This window comes from Aythya ferina (genome assembly GCF_964211825.1).
Source record: "Aythya ferina genome assembly, chromosome: Z".
NCBI classification, from domain to species: domain Eukaryota; kingdom Metazoa; phylum Chordata; class Aves; order Anseriformes; family Anatidae; genus Aythya; species Aythya ferina.
Genome location: NC_140299.1, coordinates 20,090,119 through 20,108,674, shown reverse-complemented (window position 1 = coordinate 20,108,674; position 18,556 = coordinate 20,090,119). Strand labels below are relative to the sequence as shown.

Genomic DNA, 18,556 nt, shown 5'->3' with positions numbered 1-18,556 from the left:
AGAAAAGGAAAAAAAAAAAAAAAAAAGAAGAAGAAGAAGAATACTGTAGGTAAATATTGACCAGAAAATCCCTGCTCAAATGGATGATAAAAAGTTTTTTTTGTTTTTTTTTTTTTTTTTTTTTTTTTTTTGTTTTTTTTTTTTGTTTTTGTTTTTGTTTTTAAATTAGACTTTGTAAATGCCAGTTCTTGTCTTGAAGAAATGTGGTAGAGCACTCAATCTTAATGCTTTCAAAGTGGCTTTCATAAGTTACTTGATCAGTGTATTTATTAATCAATGTCCTTTTTTTTTTTCCCTTAAGATCCTCCTTCTTATATACTCTTTTGGATTTGGAGTTAGTTTGCAAGGAGTACAACCCTTAGGACTCCTTTTAAATCACACTTTGGCAGCAGAAGAGGCTGGTAAGAGCTGGGCTGTGAAGATGAAGGAAGGTGTGCTGAGCACCATGGGGTAGGTAAACCAGGTGGCCCATCATCTGTGCTGTCCCCATCCTCACACTTTCTCAGTGTCCCTAATGGGAGAATGTTCTGCATACATCATGGATTTTAGCCTGAAGGGAGGAAGGAACTCCAGATTCTTCTTAGCTCTATTAAAATCTCTATAGTGGAGAGCTCAGGTATCACACTTTTACAAGTGGTGAGCTTGAAGCTGGCGGGATTAGTTTGTTCATCCCCTGGTGGCACTGTCTCAGTCTGCACGTGTGGCAATAATAATGCTTCTGGTAGATTGGCATGTTTCAGAGCAAAACCAAAATGAATTGCTTGTTTCACTGCAGTCAGCTGCTGCTATAGGAACTGAATATTTTTGAACTAATGACTCCTCTGTTTCTTGGGGACACAGTCTGACTAGCTGCAGCTTCATTTACTTAGTCTCTCTGCTGTACTGAAAACAAAAGTCACAGCTGCTGGAAAACACACTGGGATGACCAGCCCAATTTATCTACCAGCTGTGAATAATTTTGCATAGCTTTATTAAGGGAAAAAAAAAAAAAAAAAAAAAAAGGAGGAGGGGAGGAGCAGAAATTCAAACGTTATAAAAGGCTGTTGGTTCAGTTTAGTTTAGCCTACAGTGTATAGAAAATGTCCAGCTTGCTTCTGTGAAACTGGCTGAGAAATCTGCAAAAGTAATAAAGGGGGATAAGACATCCTAACAACAGGAATCAGAGTGATAAAATGGGAGAAAAACCTGGGCAGGGAAAAATATATTCCAAACAAAATCATCTCATCCCATCAAAGGTGATCCCATTGCCTGGATATGGACCCAGGGAACTGAGTTTGACTTTACTGTGCCTCAGTTTCCTAGACCCCAAGCTGTAATTTTTTTCTTCTCACAAAGCAAATGTGTTAAGGTCCTCAGAGCTATTGTGGTAGTAAGAACTAAGTGCTTGTCAGGCATTTATAAAGTAAAAAAATTGTTTTGATACAATGCAATTTAGCAGAGCTTTAAGGATGTGCAATGACTCTCTGCTAGAAGAGGCCATATTACAAAAGAAGGAGGAGGATGACAATGTACACTAACCTCAGTGAGAGCAAGAGGGAGAAGATTCAGGATGTTTGAGCCCAGCTAGCTCATACTGTCTAGCACTGTTGAGCTGTGAAGACAGCAAATGCAGATCAGAAAGTTGTCACCTTGCATGGTTACCTCCAAACACTAAACCTCTCATCTCCACCAGCCTTTATGTTGTATCCTCTGTGGTCTGTGGAGTGCAGATGACTATGATAGCATACCTACCATGCAGCAGAGAAGGCTGGAAAATAAAATATGGGTTATGCAGCATGTAGCAATCAAAGTCCAGCTGGCACATGTGTTGTACATGTGTGGGACTTGGCATATGGTAAGTGCCCATGAGCCATCAATATGCAGGGCTAGACAGAGAGTTAGAGGTGGTTTGAAAAACTTCAGTACCTTCTGATAGCTGAAACTTTCCAGAACTAATATGCCAAAACCCTTATGAACCTGTTTAAGTTTCCAAAAACTTGACTGGCTGCAGGGTTGACAAGACCAAGAGCTGTGCCTTGTTCATTGCATTCTCAGCCTGTGGTTAGCATTTCACATTGCTGTCAGGGGTAGACCTCCTAAACCATGGTGTTGTCTGGAGCCTAATGCAAAGGCTACTTGAGCTTAGATGCAAAGTACCACTTGAATGCAGAGATACTGAGCCATGTCACTCTTCCTATGGAAAGAGCAGCAACAACTGATGAAGAGCTGCCTTTATGATCCATCTGGCTGTGCACCTATGAGCAGGAAATCCTCCACTGGCACCCAGGTTTGTAACAGTTCTTGGGTTTAGAGTCTTTGCCACTGAGAGGAAAGAGAAGCCCTCTGTGGCATTTTAAGATTGTATGTGTTTATTTAATATACATGTATATAGTGCAAAGACAAAGCTGGTAGCAAAACAAAAACAAACAACATGAGCAAAAAGCCGCCCTAACCTTGCTTCTTGCACACTTGCTTTCTCTCTTCTCCTCCACAAGTGGGGAGAGTATGTCTCTACTAACCACATGCACCTGGGAATGGAGAAAGTGGGATACACTTAGAAGGTGAGAAACAAACAAGGAATCAGTAACACAGCCTGTGTGAGATGATGCTTGCTAATGGCAGTTGCAGAGATGTGCTTCTTACAAAGCTGAGCCTGTAAAAAAAAAAAAAAAAAGCTTAATAAGTATAGAATGTAATTTAAGCAACCTTCAGTAGCTCTGAGGATGTTAGTGGAATCGAGGTATTTGGATTTGATAGTGCTAGCTGAGAAGCAGAAAAAAAAAAAAAAAAAAAAAAAAAGGCAAAATAAAAATAAAAAAGCTGGAATCTGGCTGTCTAGCAGGATTCAGGGAATATGACCTGTTTATCTCATCCAAGAGAAGTTTAGGATATGGCTTGATCATATGGGTCCAGAAATGTGACAGTCCCTTGGCCTGTCCTGTTGTCCATTAGTCAGAACCAGTCACCAGCAATGGAGCTGACAGACTGGGAGCTGGCAAACGAGCAGTTCAGGCTGCACAGAGCACAGCAGCAGCAGCTGCCTTCGTTCCTGCCTCATGCTTGCAGGGACCATGCTGGGGAGCAGGGTCTGAGGCAATGTCACCCTCACAGCTGAACAGTGTGCTATGGATGGATGCTGGGAGTGACATACACACTGTTCAGTGCCACAGGTCTTACTTTTAAGGGTAAAATTCACTTCATTGTAGCTGTACCTGGGAATGGGCTTGTTGCTGAATGGTGGGGATAGAGGAAGGGAAAACTGGTGCTGAAAGATGGAAGGGCTTTTTCTATCACAGTACTTTTCAGACTATAAAGTAGTAGGGCCATTTATTGCAAAATACCAAAGCATTTTCTTCCCAGGAAAAAAGCTTTATCTTTCTGTTTGTAATAACAGCCTCCAATCTTAGATGATTTTCTCATTTAATCTTCATTGTCCTGCTCCTTCCTGTGTGCTTGCGGGAGGGAAAAGGCATAGGATTTAGCAGTGCAGGCAGTTGTTGTTCCTAGTGTCTGTGTAGGTATTTCCCCTGCAGAAAGGGCTTGCACAGCAGGGTAAGACAGGCTGCAACATTTGCTCCATCGTGGCATGCTGTTCACTGCAGCGGCTGTGTGTCACCCTGTGTTAGCATCACAGCAGTGTCCCCATTTTCCTCAGCTGAACCAAAACAGCAAGGGATATATATCTGCGTGTGTGTTTTTATCGAGTGCAGCCCCAAACATCCAGGCTGCCAGTGGGGTGAGGGCACCCAAAAGGGTTGGGAGGCAGGCAGCCTCCTGTCCCACTCATTGAACTGCCACCAGATTAAGACCCTAGAAGAGCACCCAGGTCTAGGGACCAGCTCTTCCCACTATAGGGACCCATTTCCGCCACCCCCAACCTGCATCACTTTGGTCCCTGAGAGGTGGGTGGGCATCCCTAGGAAGAGGGAGGGAACCAGCCCCTGGGTTTCTGTCCTAGTTAGTGCTTCTCTCTCTTGCCCAAAAATATGTTTGGGTTTCCTCCTCCTTTCACCATCAGGTAATTGAGTTTGATGGGGTTGGTTCATTGTGGTGGGCTACATGGATATGTGCATCCAGACATGGGAGAAGTTGCCTCTGCCAGTGGAAAGGATCTGGGCAGGTTGCGGAGCCAGGTTCCTGCTCTCTGCTCTTGCCATATGATTGAGCTGTGTGCGCCAGCACATGCACATGCCTTTCACTTCCATGTACATCAAATAACTTTGCACTTGGATGGCCTAATCAGCTCCCAGATCCTGTGCTTCATGTAACACTCTTCCTCCATCCCAAAGGAATTCCATTAAAATTTTTATGCAAGAGCTACACAGCCTTCTGTGCTGAGTGTTTGGACGTTGCCTCCAGTCAATAACTGAAGGGTGGACTGGCCAGTTCCCTGGTTTTCTCACTGTCCTGGTGTCATGGTGATGATACCCCTCCAGAAAGTCTCCTTGTCCAGCAGGAGCGGAAAATTTTGTTATTTATCCAGAAATGGGTCACAGCATCACGCCAGGCTGTGTTGTGCAACAGCATCCTGCATAGCATGTTCTCATAGTCTCACTTTCATAAAATGAGCACTGGTTGTAAAAAGCCACACAATTCTGCCCATCACAGATCTTATGGAGCCAGACATCTTGTGTCTTCTATCCCCACTCACAGGTTCTGTTGTTTTTTTGTTGCACACTCCTGGCTGAGCCTACACCAACATAGGTAGATGTATTGATGGGGGGGGGGGGGGGAGAGGTTAGGGGGGTTCTCCTTTAATTGGCTTTTTTCATGAAACTTAAAGCCTTTAAAGGTGGTAAAATTTGGCTGGTGGATTCAAAAGTTAAAGAACAGCCATGTAGACAGCAGGTGTTAGTGCCTCACCTGTGTTTCCTAGGGGCTGGGGAATGGGGACTCCACAGCTCACATATACCAGCTATATCCTACACAGCAAAGGAAAGAGCTGCTTTACTGCATGCACCATTTCCCTGGTGAGTATTATCCCTTAAAGAAGTGCAGTGATTCCCAGTGTGTCTAAATGCAAAACAAACTTAAGAAGTCCTCCCTTCTGTAGCAAGCACCTGGGTGGAAAGAATGAATGGAAAGAGGCATAGAGCTGGGGATGTCCCTATCTGAGGTGTCCAGCCCCAGGTGCTGAATGAATTAAATTCATTTAATTAAGCAAGTTGGAGTGTGTGTGTAGGAACACAGCTAGGATACAGTAGGTCTTGGTTAGATTTTTTTCTATTTTTTTTAATTTATTTTTATTTTTATTTTTTGCTGGTATGGCTTTTCAGGAGAAGAGCATTTCTGTACTGCTTACAGTTTTTCTGAAGGCTATGCATATAAGCCATATTCAGGTACAATTAGCTGATGAGAACACATCAAACCCTATCAAAAACCGTCTGTCCAGGATTGCTTTGAAATCCAGTGTGAAATGCACAAATGAGGAAAGGAAAACTGGAAATATTTCATGCAAATTTATATAAAACAGTGAGGAAAAAAAAAAAAAAAAAAAAAAAAAAAAGGAAAACAAGTCTATTACAATCTGGTTCTGATACTTTTTTGCAGTAATGCAACTCCTTGCTGTCTACTTTGCTTTCTTCAGTCCCCCAGTGCTGTAGGCACCTGGGCCTTTGTGTTGAAAAGCCACGGAGAGGTTGAGAACCGAAGAGGGAGAAGTGGGAGGACATCAAGAAGCAAAACCTCACTCAAGAAATATCTTAACCACAGACAGCTCAACAGGCAGAGGAGCTGTCTTGCAGGAGCCATAAGACCCAGGTTGTGTCTCAGTGCCCTTCTCACAGTCAGTAATTAATATTAATGAAAAACGTTAGTATTCAAACAAGTTATCTATCAGAATTTCTAACTTGAAAAAAACAGCATGACTTGTAGCTGAATTGGATGTGCTTTATTTATTTATTTATTTATTTATCTATGTTCCCCCTGCAGTTGGGCAAGGCAACTCTCAAACATGCTTTACCAGAAGTATTTTGTAGGATTTTCCTTTTCCCCACCCATCAAAAAATCCCATGTGCAAGTCCCATCTTCATAAAATATTTATTTATAAATATTATATCTGCAGCTGTCCAGAGAGACCAGCAGGCATGGCCTTTTAAAATATATATTGTTGCAGATCCTGTTCAGCCCTTACATCTTTCCCAGGTGGCTTTAGACCTTCTGCTTTATTTGGTTTGCCTGTCCCAATTACGCAGTGGCTGGGGACAGTGGTGAGTCCCTGTGCTGTCACCATGGGATGTCCCTGTATACTGGAGCTCCCTGCTCTAGATGGGCTGTTTGCCCAAGCCACCACTCAGTAGGATGTGTGGGTGTCCATGAAATGTGTTTCTCTGGAAGGCTGGCTGGATGGCAAAATCTTCAAAATACTCAGGGTTTGGTGAACAGTGAAAAACAGAACCTAGTGTGATGACGAGAAGAGAAAAAGGTTTGTGGTGCTAGGGAGCAGGGTGATGTTTGGGGGATAACTGTGCTCTTGCTCAGCTGAGGCTGAGCTAGAACTACCTGAACTGGCTCAGCCAGCCTCAAAAACCTGGATGTTGTTTTTTAGATACATTTGGGCAGTTTTCTACTGCATCTCTGGAGAGTCCAGCAGCTCTTCTTGTTATCACAAAACTTCCTAGCAGCTTTTTTTCCTGGGGAGCAAACATTAGGGGTTGGCTCCCTTTGGCAGAAGGCACCCTCCTGGGTACCTAAGCCTTCCTCTTCTCTGCTGCATTCAGATGAATGTTGATGAGTTCCAAGTGCCTCCTTTCCTCTCCCAGCAGCAGGCAGTAGGTTCCCACTGCTGTCTGGGACCAAGGCAGTTCCCACCACTTCCTGGGAGCTTTCTGGGAGCAAAAGTCCCTGCTTGTGAAAAAATACCAATAAAAGGGGAAAAACAAAACAAAACAAAACAAAACAAAACAACTTCAAATTAGCTTTCCTAGCCAGAAGCTCACATGGTATTTCAGGCATTGCTGTGGGGTTATTGTTCAAGGCCTGATGGAGTAATTTACAGTCCACACCAGCACTGATAAATTGAAATTTCCCCTAACAGGGTAGAGTTTTGTGCCCGATATAAACCAATAAAATAAAATAAAAAAAGGAAAGGAAAGGAAAGGAAAGGAAAGGAAAGGAAAGGAAAGGAAAGGAAAGGAAAGGAAAGGAAAGGAAAGGAAAGGAAAGGAAAGGAAAGGAAAGGAAAGGAAAGGAAAGGAAAGGAAAGGAAAGGAAAGGAAAGGAAAGGAAAGGAACAAAGGAGGAGGGAGGTGGGACATAAATCCAGTGAAAATCCAGAATCCACTGAGTTACTCTGAAGCCATTAGCACGATGCAGGAATGACTGAACAAGAGAGGGTATGAATCACTCCTTTCTCCTTCATGCTGCTTCAGCTGAACAACTCCACTGTTCAGCTTCATTAATAATTAATACAGAAGAGAAGCAGGGAAGCAGGGCCGGCGGCATTGTCTCTTGTCACAGTGAAAGAGGAGAGTGAATGTTCAGATCCACACTGCCGCTTTACGCCACAGCTTAGAAAGGAGGGCTTGGTTTGTAAAAGGAGTAAACAAAGTCTCTGTGCCTTGCTGGAGGTAATAATGGTGGGCTAGGAAAGCTGAGCATGCCATCCAAGGTGAAGTGAAGGTTCCCAGAGAGGAGGAAACAAACACACAATAGAAAAGACAACCTTGAAATCTGCAGCACAGCTTAAACAGCAAAATAACCATGGGCTTGTTAGGGGAGAGAAAAGCACTCCTGATTTCTGTGTTGCCTCAGTGACAGTCTCTGTGGATCCCTTAATTAACAGCTAAAAAAAGCTCAGGTTTGGTTAGGAGGTGGGTTACAGCAAGACAAAGCAACACATGGCCCCTCGGAGCCCCACGGCCTACAGAGGAGCTCATCTCCACCACCCACCAGGCCTCCATCTCCCTCCTGGGCACCTCTTGGACTGAGGGTGACAAATGGAGGGGGGATGCTGGGATGCATAATCCTGACTGAGGAACTATTTCCAGCCTGCATTTCCAGCAGATTTTGAGAGAGGTAGGCAACAACTTGCTTGCTGGGTGAGGGAGGGACCTCCTGGTGTCACGCTTAGACCTAAAGGCCCTGGAACAAAGGCCGACGGGACATCTCATTTAGAGTAAATCAGACCCTGGAGAACAGTAGTGAGGAACAGCTTATCCGTGGGCACTGCAGATGGAATCCTATTTTGGATCATTTGCAACTTATTTTGTCATCTCTTCTAACCAAAAATAAAGGTGCAACATCCCCCAATACAGAGGGAAGTTAAAATCTACTTTGAGAAACTGTCCATGTCAGGGTGGTGGGTTGGTGTTTGACATCAGCTAACAAGTTTTAATGTGCCAATGGGGGCTGTTATACATAGGTATGAGTTAAGGCTTTCAAAAAAAAAAAAAACAAAACAAAAAAAAAAAAAAAAACAAAAAAAAAGAACACCTTTTATGGTTTAGAAATCACTACTGCTTACTGAGCTTTATAAGGTATTAATTTAGGAATGAGCAAGTGTCTCCTGTGCAGTAGTTGCACTAAGAAGACAGATACCCTGCACAGTCCATTAGTGACCAGGTCAATGAGTCTATCTGGAGCAATGCAAGCTTTTGTCAGGAGTGAACTCCTGGTCAGGCAGTCATTGGGAAAGAACCTGCCTTGCAACAGTGCCAATAAGAAGGGATACATGCATGTTTACTGACTGCTTCAGTGCACTGTCTGCTGACTTTGAATGAACTGTCCTCTGCCAGCAATGCAGGCTAAGGTGGAATGGCATGCACTGATGTGACTGATCTCTCCTCCAGCTCTGCTGGGTCCATCACTGTAGCAGAGAGACAGGGAGCTGGGGAATGAGATGCTTCACTTCGAGGTGGCCAGAAATGTCTTAAGAATTGAGTGGATTTTGTAATTTTAATGATTAGACTGTAACAGCATCTCCCCTCCCCTCCCCTCCCCTCCCCTCCCCTCCCCTCCCCTCCCCTCCCCTCCCCTCCCCTCCCCTCCCCTCCCCTCCCCTCCCCTCCCCTCCCCTCCCCTCCCCTCCCCTCCCCTCCCCTCCCCTCCCCTCCCCTCTCCTCTCCTCTCCTCTCCTCTCCTCTCCTCTCCTCTCCTCTCCTCTCCTCTCCTCTCCTCTCCTCTCCTCTCCTCTCCTCTCCTCTCCTCTCCTCTCCTCTCCTTTTTCCCTCTCCTTTTGTTACTCTTTTGTTACCTGCAATTGACAATATGTTTATCAGGTGTTGGCAGTAACCCTGTGCAAGCCTGGTTATTGCTGAAGCAGATGAGGCAGAGGGACAGCCACCTACCACCCCTCTCCTGGGACTTTGTGCCAACATCACTGCCTGGAGCCTTGTTTACTCCATCCTCATTCAGTTGAAATAATGCAAGTTATCTGGAGCATTTTTAATAACAGTGTGTTTTTTCAAATGGAAGCAGGTCAGATTGCCTCTCTGCCTGCTAATGTTGAGATGAGATTTATTTTTTGGAGAGGGAAATGAGTGGATACCCAATGCCACATTGTGGGGGAGGCATGGATGCCTTCAGGCTTCACACTGTGTGTTATCATGACATTTGTAGTTCATTGTCTCTTGGTAAGTCCAGTGTGTTTCTGCCTTATATCACCAAGACTGTCCTATGGGGCAAATGCAAGGGGCTTTTGTTGTAGTTCTCTTAGTGGTAAATTCATTTTTCTATCTTTCACATCCCTGCAAACATGTAACTTCCAGTCTTCACTCATTTTCCTTGAGAAAGGGATTAAATATCTCCTTCCCTCCCAGCAGCGGGGCTGTAACGAGCCCCTTCCCCAAGCCATTTCTCTGCTCCTGGGAGGGAACAGAAGGGACTGGGAGGGGTGGGAGAGCCAGAGGAGGCTGCAGCCTCAGTCTGCCTCCAAGCCCAGTTCTCTCACAGCACTGCAGAACTAACGCATTTGGCAACTGTATTTTAACAATGGGTTGTCATATTCATCATATCACATTAACACTGCTCCCACCTTTCCTATGTGTAACTTCCCTTACTCTCCCATTTTTATTTTTTCTGTATGGAGGGGTTGTTTTATCTTAGGCTGGAGCACTCGGTCGCCATTGTTTTCCCCACTCCCATGAGTTTACCTTCTTTGTGCTTGGTATGCCTTCACCTTGATACTCTTGAACATTCCACTTTCTTGCACTGGAAAGGACGCGTGTCTGCTCTTTACACTGCTCCTAAGGCAGAGCAGCTCACATCTACCATGTTCTGATGTTTCAGATCCATATGTATAGACAGTGATATAGGTAAATAAATGCATAGCAAGCTCATGTTCCTCCTGCTCTTGGTGTCCCTGCTTGAGCAGGGGTTGGATCAGATGAGCTCCGGAGGCCCCTGCCAACCTCAGCCATTCTGGGGTTCAGTGAATTTTCAACCACGACCAATGAGTCAGGATAAACTTTTTTTTTTTTTTTTATCATAAAAGGTGACATTTACACTGTGTTATAAATAAACCTTTGCACCATTTATGCAGAAGGATTTGGGCCCCATTCTCTCCTCAGAGCATTAGTTGCCTCGCTCCATGTACCAGGAGGTGAAAGGTTCCCTCTGGTGCCTCTTGGCAGAGTAGATCTTGAGCATTTGGGATCCCTGACCTGCCGGCCATGCCAGCGGGGGAGGCACCTCTTCCACAGCACAGTCATCTGCAGGGAACATTGCCCATGACTCAACCACGTCAGCACAAAGCCCAGCATCATCGATTACACTGCCACTGATGGTGGATTTGTGCAAAGACGTGAAGCTGTGCACTGAAACAATTAACATTTGGGTTCCTGTCTACTTCCTCTACCTCTGAAGATGAAATGGGGCAGACAACACCTCAAACAGGTGAAATAATGCTTATTAGAGAATACAAAAGCTACTGCAGCATAAAATGACATGTTGTCATCACACAAAGATGGGTGTCACCATGTTCACGTTGACACTGTCCACATTTCTGTGCAGGACTGAGTGCAACAGCTCACCATATGTGCATGCAGGCTCTCTGCCATTCATTGACTGTGGGGATGCAGCCCATCAGTACAAGGAGGATGCCTTTCATTTAAGATTTAAACACCCAGCAGCCTTCACTGCTGCCTGGGGAAATGCAACCATAACAGAAAAATATCACAGTGAAAAGTTGAGCTTGTCATGGCAGATCAAGACATCTCAGCATAGGAGAAAAGTAAAAGCAAAAAAAAACCAAACAAACATATATATATATATATATAGCCTAAGTGCTCAGATATAACTGCCAGGGTGGCTAAAGGAGGCCTGACATACTCAAAACTTGTCAAGACTGGTTCACAGTGCAAAAAAAGCCAATGGTCCACTTGGATAGAGATGAAACGTACATCCTCTGCCTGCATTAGAGCTATTTGCCTGTGCCTGGAATCGGGATAGGGCAGTACTTGGGCCAGGCAGATATTTACCACTAAGAGCAGGCATACATGTTAAATCTAAGGTTGTAGGGCTTCTGACCATGGAAAAAAGCCCTCTTTTTGAAGCCTTGCATGAGCCTACCTCTCCTTTCATGGTATTTGGAGAGAAAGGCACAAATCCCGAATGGACTTGAGCGTGGTGACACATAGGTGCATCTTTTGTCCTTGAAAAGTGGCCTGTGAACTGGGTCTGAGTTAATAATTTCACCTGGGCACTAACATAAAACGTGGCCACCTGAAAAACTGCAGAGACAAGAGGAGTATTCAAGCAGAAAAAGGAGGCCCAGAATGCTGGCTGGCCTGGAAGCTGGCAGCAGGCTCTGGCAGGAGTCTCTGTGGGTGTTGGAAGGGTAGAAGCCCTAAAAGGAACAGGAGATGTGGAAGAGGGAGAAAAGCACGGCTGTGAAAATTGGCTGCTTCCTTCTCCAGTAGGAGGCCCATGCTTTTGCCCTATCTCATGGAGGGATCTCCCAGCCAGAGGAATTTCCTTTGCACATGAGCATGGGAAACCATGTGCTACTAGCCACATTATGGCTGGGTGCCTCAGTGCTAGTGCTGGACATCCTCCTAGTATTTAATTAGAGGCAGTAATGAAAACAGCATGCTGTTCTCCACTGATGAAATGAGCAGTGAAATGAACTGCTGAGATGGCAGAGATCACACTTTCAGGTCTCCAGGACACTTATGACTCATGCTGCAGCAAAACACCTGACATGGAGCAAGGCACTCCTTGGGAAAACCCATCTGTGTTTGAAACGATTCCTTCTTCTGCACTGGGAAAGAAAAAAAAAAGAAAAAAAAAAAGGGATGGGGGGAAATAATGGTCATCAGACCTATTTCCCTTTAGGCATATAGAAAAGCAATGAATGCAAGGCAGCTCTCCCTGCAGTCTCTGCCAGCTACCTCCCTAATAAACAAGCTTGCTGACCTAGATCAGAACCTTGTATCGGGATGCCAATTGTGCAGCATGGACCACTGAACAGACTCTCTGAGGGCATGTGCAGCAAGCCACAGAGACTGTGGTGCAGATGCTCTTCCCAGAGTGACATGCGCTGTGACATCTGCCCTCCTGTGTCACAGGTGCAGCTGTACAGAACAGCAAGCAGGACACATGTTTTAGGGCCCCTCTGTTTCAAGAAATCGTCCCAAGCACAGCATCTGCTCTGTTCCCAGCCTCAGCAGCAAGCACACCTCTTTAGGGAAAAAACACCTTGTAGAAAGCATCTCAACAAGTGAGGTAAGCAAGCGGTCGGGATGCCATGCTGACAGCCAGCCCCAGGTGGATTCAGCCTTGACAAATCCCCTGTCTCCCTTGTGTGACACATAGCATCTGAAGAGTGAACACGCAACCTGCACCAGGGATGTGCAAGAGCACAGGCTGCCAGTGCGTCACCTGCTATTCCTGCCACTGATGAGTCCCCTGGTACACCGGGGACACACGACTGCTAAGCCACGTGAAAAATCTGCTGACACTTCCCACCCTCTTTTCCTATGTTTGTTTCTTCTGAGCAGGTGCATGTATCTTGACACATCGAAGGAGGTTTATGGAATTAAGTTTTTTATAAGGATTAAAAATAAAGTAGCATTTGCTTGTCTGCTTTCTCTCTGTGACACCTGATGATATAAATACCCACGAATAAAAGCAGCATTAGAGGGGCAAGGCAAGCATCATTAGTCTGTCCCAGGGTCACATTGTGCTCTCAAGCACACTTGTTCAATGCCCAGCGAGAGCTGTGCAGGCTCATCCAAGGCAGAATTACAGCACCACTTCACCTCATTCCTCTCCAGTGTGGGATCATCAGTCTGGGTCGAGCAGAGCTCAACCCAGGGCCACTCATGTCCAGGGCACTTGGTGATGTATAGACGTGCTTTCCTGTTTTGTGAGGAAAAAACTTGTTCCCAAGGTGTTAGCCTTCTAGACAACGCCTGTTGGCCAAATCCAGAAGCCTTTTTTCCACAGTTACCTCAGGCTTTACATGCCATAGATGTGTTGCACCTCACTCCCAGGCTTTTCATTCAGCTTTACAGAGGACATCCCAGTATGAAAGAAAAAAGGGGCCAAGGGACCATTTTACTCACAACTTGCTTATATAGCCCTTCCAATTTTGAGCAAGAGGGAAGAGAGAAAAGGCAAAACACTTGGGGATAGTATACAGTCCTAAGTTTGTGCTCTTCTGGATGGTTTAACGCTGTGAAAAACAATAAACAAGCAGATCTTGACTTACCACATTCATTTTCCTCAATACCCAGTAAAAGCTTGAGCTGTCTGGCTTGGTCTGTACCCTCTCACCCACCAGCACATGTGGGATGTCAGGAACAGAACAGGGAGCTGAAGCTGATGTCTTTATCACTTTCCCATTATGCCACTGAACCTGTGCCATGGCATGGCCTCTGTAACTCACCATGTGCACCGTGGCTTTGCTTCTGATTGATATCAAAGTTGGCTGTGACTGTTGCCAAAAATCAATATAGACAACTAGGCTGTTCAAAACACAGCTTAAGTGGGATGTAAGCAGAGCACTGGTCTTCCTGAAGCCCCCATGCAGACAAAAATTTCATCTAGACATCTTACAACTCAAATCATAAATGTGGCTTGGAAATCTGGGCTCCTGATGAAAACAGCAGGAACTGAAGACTCGGTTTTATAATGTTAGCTCATTGCCTCTATTGAATCATCTCTAGCACAACCAGCATCACGTTGCGTTAATGCATGGCAGTGCCATCTGATCCTAACCTAATTCAATCAATTCAAAGCATAGTCTTGCTATGAAAACCTCAGGGGCGGGGGGGGGGGGGGGGGGACGGGGGACACAGACATGTGTGGAAAGAATTACATACCTAAAAAGTGATTTTTTTCCCCCCCTTCCATTTGAGACTATGCAAGCCTCATTAGAAATATGGAGTGTCTTATATGCCCGCCAAGGAGAACTGATTAAAACATACTTTCAGGAAGCTGGAAGCAGTGAATTCATTCAGGAAATTCTTCCTCCAAGTACTGAAAACATGTGCTCTATTGTGTCACCATGTGGAAACGAGCTGAAAGCTTAAAGAGTATTTCACAGAACGATAGTATGAATTTGCACGTTTGCAAGCATGTGAGTCTTTCCTTTTCTTTCTTTCTTTCTTTCTTTCTTTCTTTCTTTCTTTCTTTCTTTCTTTCTTTCTTTCTTTCTTTCTTTCTTTCTTTCTTTCTTTTTTTCCTTCCTTCCTTCCTTCCTTCCTTCCTTCCTTCCTTCCTTCCTTCCTTCCTTCCTTCCTTCCTTCCTTCCTTCCTTCCTTCCTTCCTTCCTTCCTTCCTTCCTTCCTTCCTTCTTTTTTTTCCTTTTTTTCCTGATATCTCCAGTTTTTAACAGCTCCTACAACAGGAAAACATGAAGCTTTCCAGCTCAGCAGGCAGCAGAGGCAGCAGTGGGAAGCTGGGCATATTGCCCTGAGGCCTGCCTTGTGCTTCCAGAGTTACTGGTCAAAGTTCTCAGCCTGAAGCAAAATAAAACTGCTCTGAGACATGGAGAGGTATGCTTGCTGTAGTTAAATCAAGCTGTGCTGTTCCAGGAATTTTCAGCGTTTTCAGACTGCTCTAGAATGATAGCATCAGGGGAAATGATTCAGAGATTTTAAGAGCGTTTCTTCAAGGCTGTGTCTTATGTCTTCAAAGTACAGTTTTGGAGAGCACAGCTGAATGGCAGGTGACTCATAAATGTCTGTTTTAAAGGTGGTCTGTCATTAGTGTGTCATATATGAACCAAAGAGTGAATTCATTGGTAAAAGCCAGTGACATGATTTGGTGGGAAAGAAACCATCAGCCCTGTTGACTGAAATGTTTCAAACACAGAAAGTGGAGGCAGGAATCCTTTGCAGTTTCAACTTCAGAGTCATTCAGCTGAAAACACCCCATATCTCTGACTCCCTCTTCATTTATTTATCCACAGACTTTGAGGATTGCAGAATCATTAGATCACGTAATCTGACCTCTCTCTTGTCTTGGAATTACATGTAGCTACTCAAAAATCTGTTTGACCAAAATGCCTTCTAGTATGACATTCAAGTAGATGGAAGTTTTGTTTTACCCTTTTATGCCAACTGCTTTATTTTTCTTTTGGAGAAACTGCCTCTTCTGAAGAGACTTCTTTTTCTAGAGGCTACTTTTTGTCAGTGCCCAACTGACAAGTTTCCCAGATGCTTTATGATTCATTCTCTTACCCATCACATTCTTCAAAAGTGAAATTTGACGGTATGCACAAGTCCTGTCTGAATTGGCAAGACAAAAACTTTGTTCAAAAGGAAGTCTCTGGCTGTCTGAGCAAGGATGAAAACATGCTGATGAGGACTAGGAAATCCCACGTGAAGTTTCCACATCATACAAATACAAAGTTTCCATGCTGAATGAGGAATCAGGCAATACAACTGTCATGGTGCTGCTCAGAGTTATCTCAATAGGTCAGGATTTATTTGTATATATAAATTTGATTTATTTGATACACGAATAAGGTCAGCATCATAGAATCACTAAGGTTGGAAAACATCCCCAAGATCATCTGATTTAACTATCCCCCCTACAACCAATGTCACTCACTAAACCATGTTCCTAAGCACCAAGTCCAGGCTTTCCTTAAACACTCTCAGGGATGGTGACTGATCATGCAGAACATTTCTGTTGGGAAAACAAAAGGATCTTTTAGGACCTGTAATAACAACACACTTACTGTATGTGTTCCTAGAAAGCCTCAGTGGAGCTCAGGAAGGACACAAAGAGGCTTTTGCAGGTAATACGTTGATGCCAGGTAAAGGAGATGGATGGTGGAGACACTTTGTTCTATGCAATGTAAAAGAGGAAAGCTAATATACCAAGCTGGCCTTTGAAAGAAACACTAATGTGTTTGCTTCTGATTGACCTGAGATGCAATAGATGCAGAGATGTGTCTCTTTTACATGATTATAGTGCATGGTTGTCTGGACATCTGCAAACTGGATATCAATGTCTTTGGTAGGACAGGATGAGCTGAAGATGCTGAATACAGGGTCTTTTTCCTGATACAGGAGAAAGAATTACATGGATTCCTTCTTTGCTTAAGACCTCCTTCCACTCCACACCCAGTAAAACTGACTATAAACACTTCAAACCGATTGCATTGGTCTCTGTCCCTCTCTGCTTTTTTTTTTTTTTTTTTTTTTTTTTTTTTTTTTTTTTTTTTTTCCCACAGGCTCTGCTGTCACTTTTGCAGAACTGAGCTTTTGATCCTCTTTCCTTTCCCCTCCACACAACTGGTTTCCTAAATCTTAAATGAAGATATGGTAGACACACACCCACAGATGTCAATGCATATAAATATAAAATGTAAGCTTCATCCTTTAAACAACACACCCACTGGCTGATCCCACAAGTAACACACCTGCTGGCCAACATGCTCAGACCTTTATTCCACATGCAATAGCACGAACACACACTTTTTGGAAATAAAATATTGTAAACTGGTGTGGTGGATTGACCCCGGCTGGGCACCAGGTGCCCACACACCACTCCCTCTCTCCTTGTCTTCGGTAGAACAGGGAAGAGAAGGTATGATGAGAAAACAGTTAAGAGCACAGTGAACAGAAACAGCCAAGAAATGCAATAGTTTGTGCAGAAGAGTGCAAAGAAAGGGACAAAGAAAGAGGCCAGCAGTTGAATTTGGCTCACTCTAATAGTCTTGGTTAGGGTGGTGATATTCCTTATTGTTTCTCTAACTGGACTTTGACACTGTTCCCTATAAGATCGTCACAGACAAGCTGGTAAGTATGGGCTGGATGGGTAGACTAAGCGGATTAAAAACTGGCAGAATGGCCAGTCCCAAAGGGTAGTGGTCAATGGTCCAAAGACTAATTGGATGCCAGTAACTAGTAGTGTACCTCTACAGAAAAAGCTCTAGGATTCCTTGTGGACACCAAGATAAACATGAGTTAGCAATGTGCCCTTGCTGTTAAGAAAGCTAATGGTATCCAGGGATGCATTATGCATTATTCCCTGCAGGTCAAGCAGCAAGGAGGTCTTTGTACCCTCCCTTTAGGTATTTATACACTTTGATAGGATCTTCTTTGCTCCTTCTCTTCTCTAGGCTCAACAGTCCCAACTCTCTGAGCCTTTCCTTAAAGGAGAGGTGCTCAAGGCCCTTCATCTTTGTAGCCCATTGTTATACTCTATGACATAGCTACATGGCTCTCTTGTAATGTGGAGTACAGAACTGGACACAGTACTCAAGGTGTGGTGGCCTCACCAGTGCTGAGTAGAAGGGAAGGACCTTTGGGTCCTAAACATTCTGAGATTCTGTGATCTCAGGGGTTGAGATAAGGACAAAGAGATCTCTTGCCAATTACCAGCAAAACAGACTTCGCTCATAAACAATTAATTTATTGCCAAAAAATATCAGTAGAGCTTTAAGCAAACTACAACCACCTTTCCTCTATTCACCCTGTTTTTGTTCCTCCCCCTGAGTGGCGCAGAGGGATGATGTACTGAGGTTGCTGCCAGTGTATAGCATATTGTCACTGCAGCTCCTCCATGGTTCCTCTCTGTCCCTGCTCCCCATGGGGTCCCTCCCATGGATGCCATCCTTCCCCAGATGAGCCTGCGGGGGCTGCCCACAGGCAGCAGCTCTTCAAGCACTGCTCCCACACGGCTCTGTCCCACGGGGTCCATGCCCCAGGAGCAAACTTCTCCAGCACGGGTCCCCCACGGGTGGGGGCAGCTCCCCCCAGCCCCCCTGCTCCTGCGTGGGCTCCTCTCCACGGGCTGCAGCTCCGGCCCGGGGCCTGCTCCTGCAGGGGCTCTCCATGGGCCGCAGCCTCCTCCAGGCCACATCCACCTGCTCCACCGGGGGCTCCTCCACCCATGGGGGGGCTGCAGCGTGGAGATCTGCTCCATGTGGGACCCATGGGCTGCAGGGGGACAGCCTGCTCCACCAGGGGTCTCTCCCTGCACAGCCCGCAGGGGATCTGCTGCTGCCTGCCTGCAGCACCTCCTGCCCTCATGCTGCACTCACCTGGGGTCTTCAGGGCTGGCTCTCATCCCTCTCTCCCAACTGCTGTAATGCAGCAGTTTTTCCCCTTTTTAAAATTTGCTCTCCCAGAGGAACAAACATTGTGCCTGCTGGCTCAGCTCTGGCCAGGGGTGTGTC

General features: G+C 45.0%; 1 long non-coding RNA gene across 1 annotated transcript; it reads right to left on the bottom strand.

Moving 5' to 3' along the window:
• Positions 1–5,847: 5,847 nt before the first annotated feature.
• LOC311427100 lies at positions 5,848–18,556 on the bottom strand. Its single transcript, XR_014687208.1, has 3 exons — positions 18,422–18,556; positions 10,071–10,163; positions 5,848–6,822 (listed from the first exon to the last, which is right to left on the bottom strand). It is a non-coding gene; the product is annotated as an uncharacterized lncRNA (long non-coding RNA).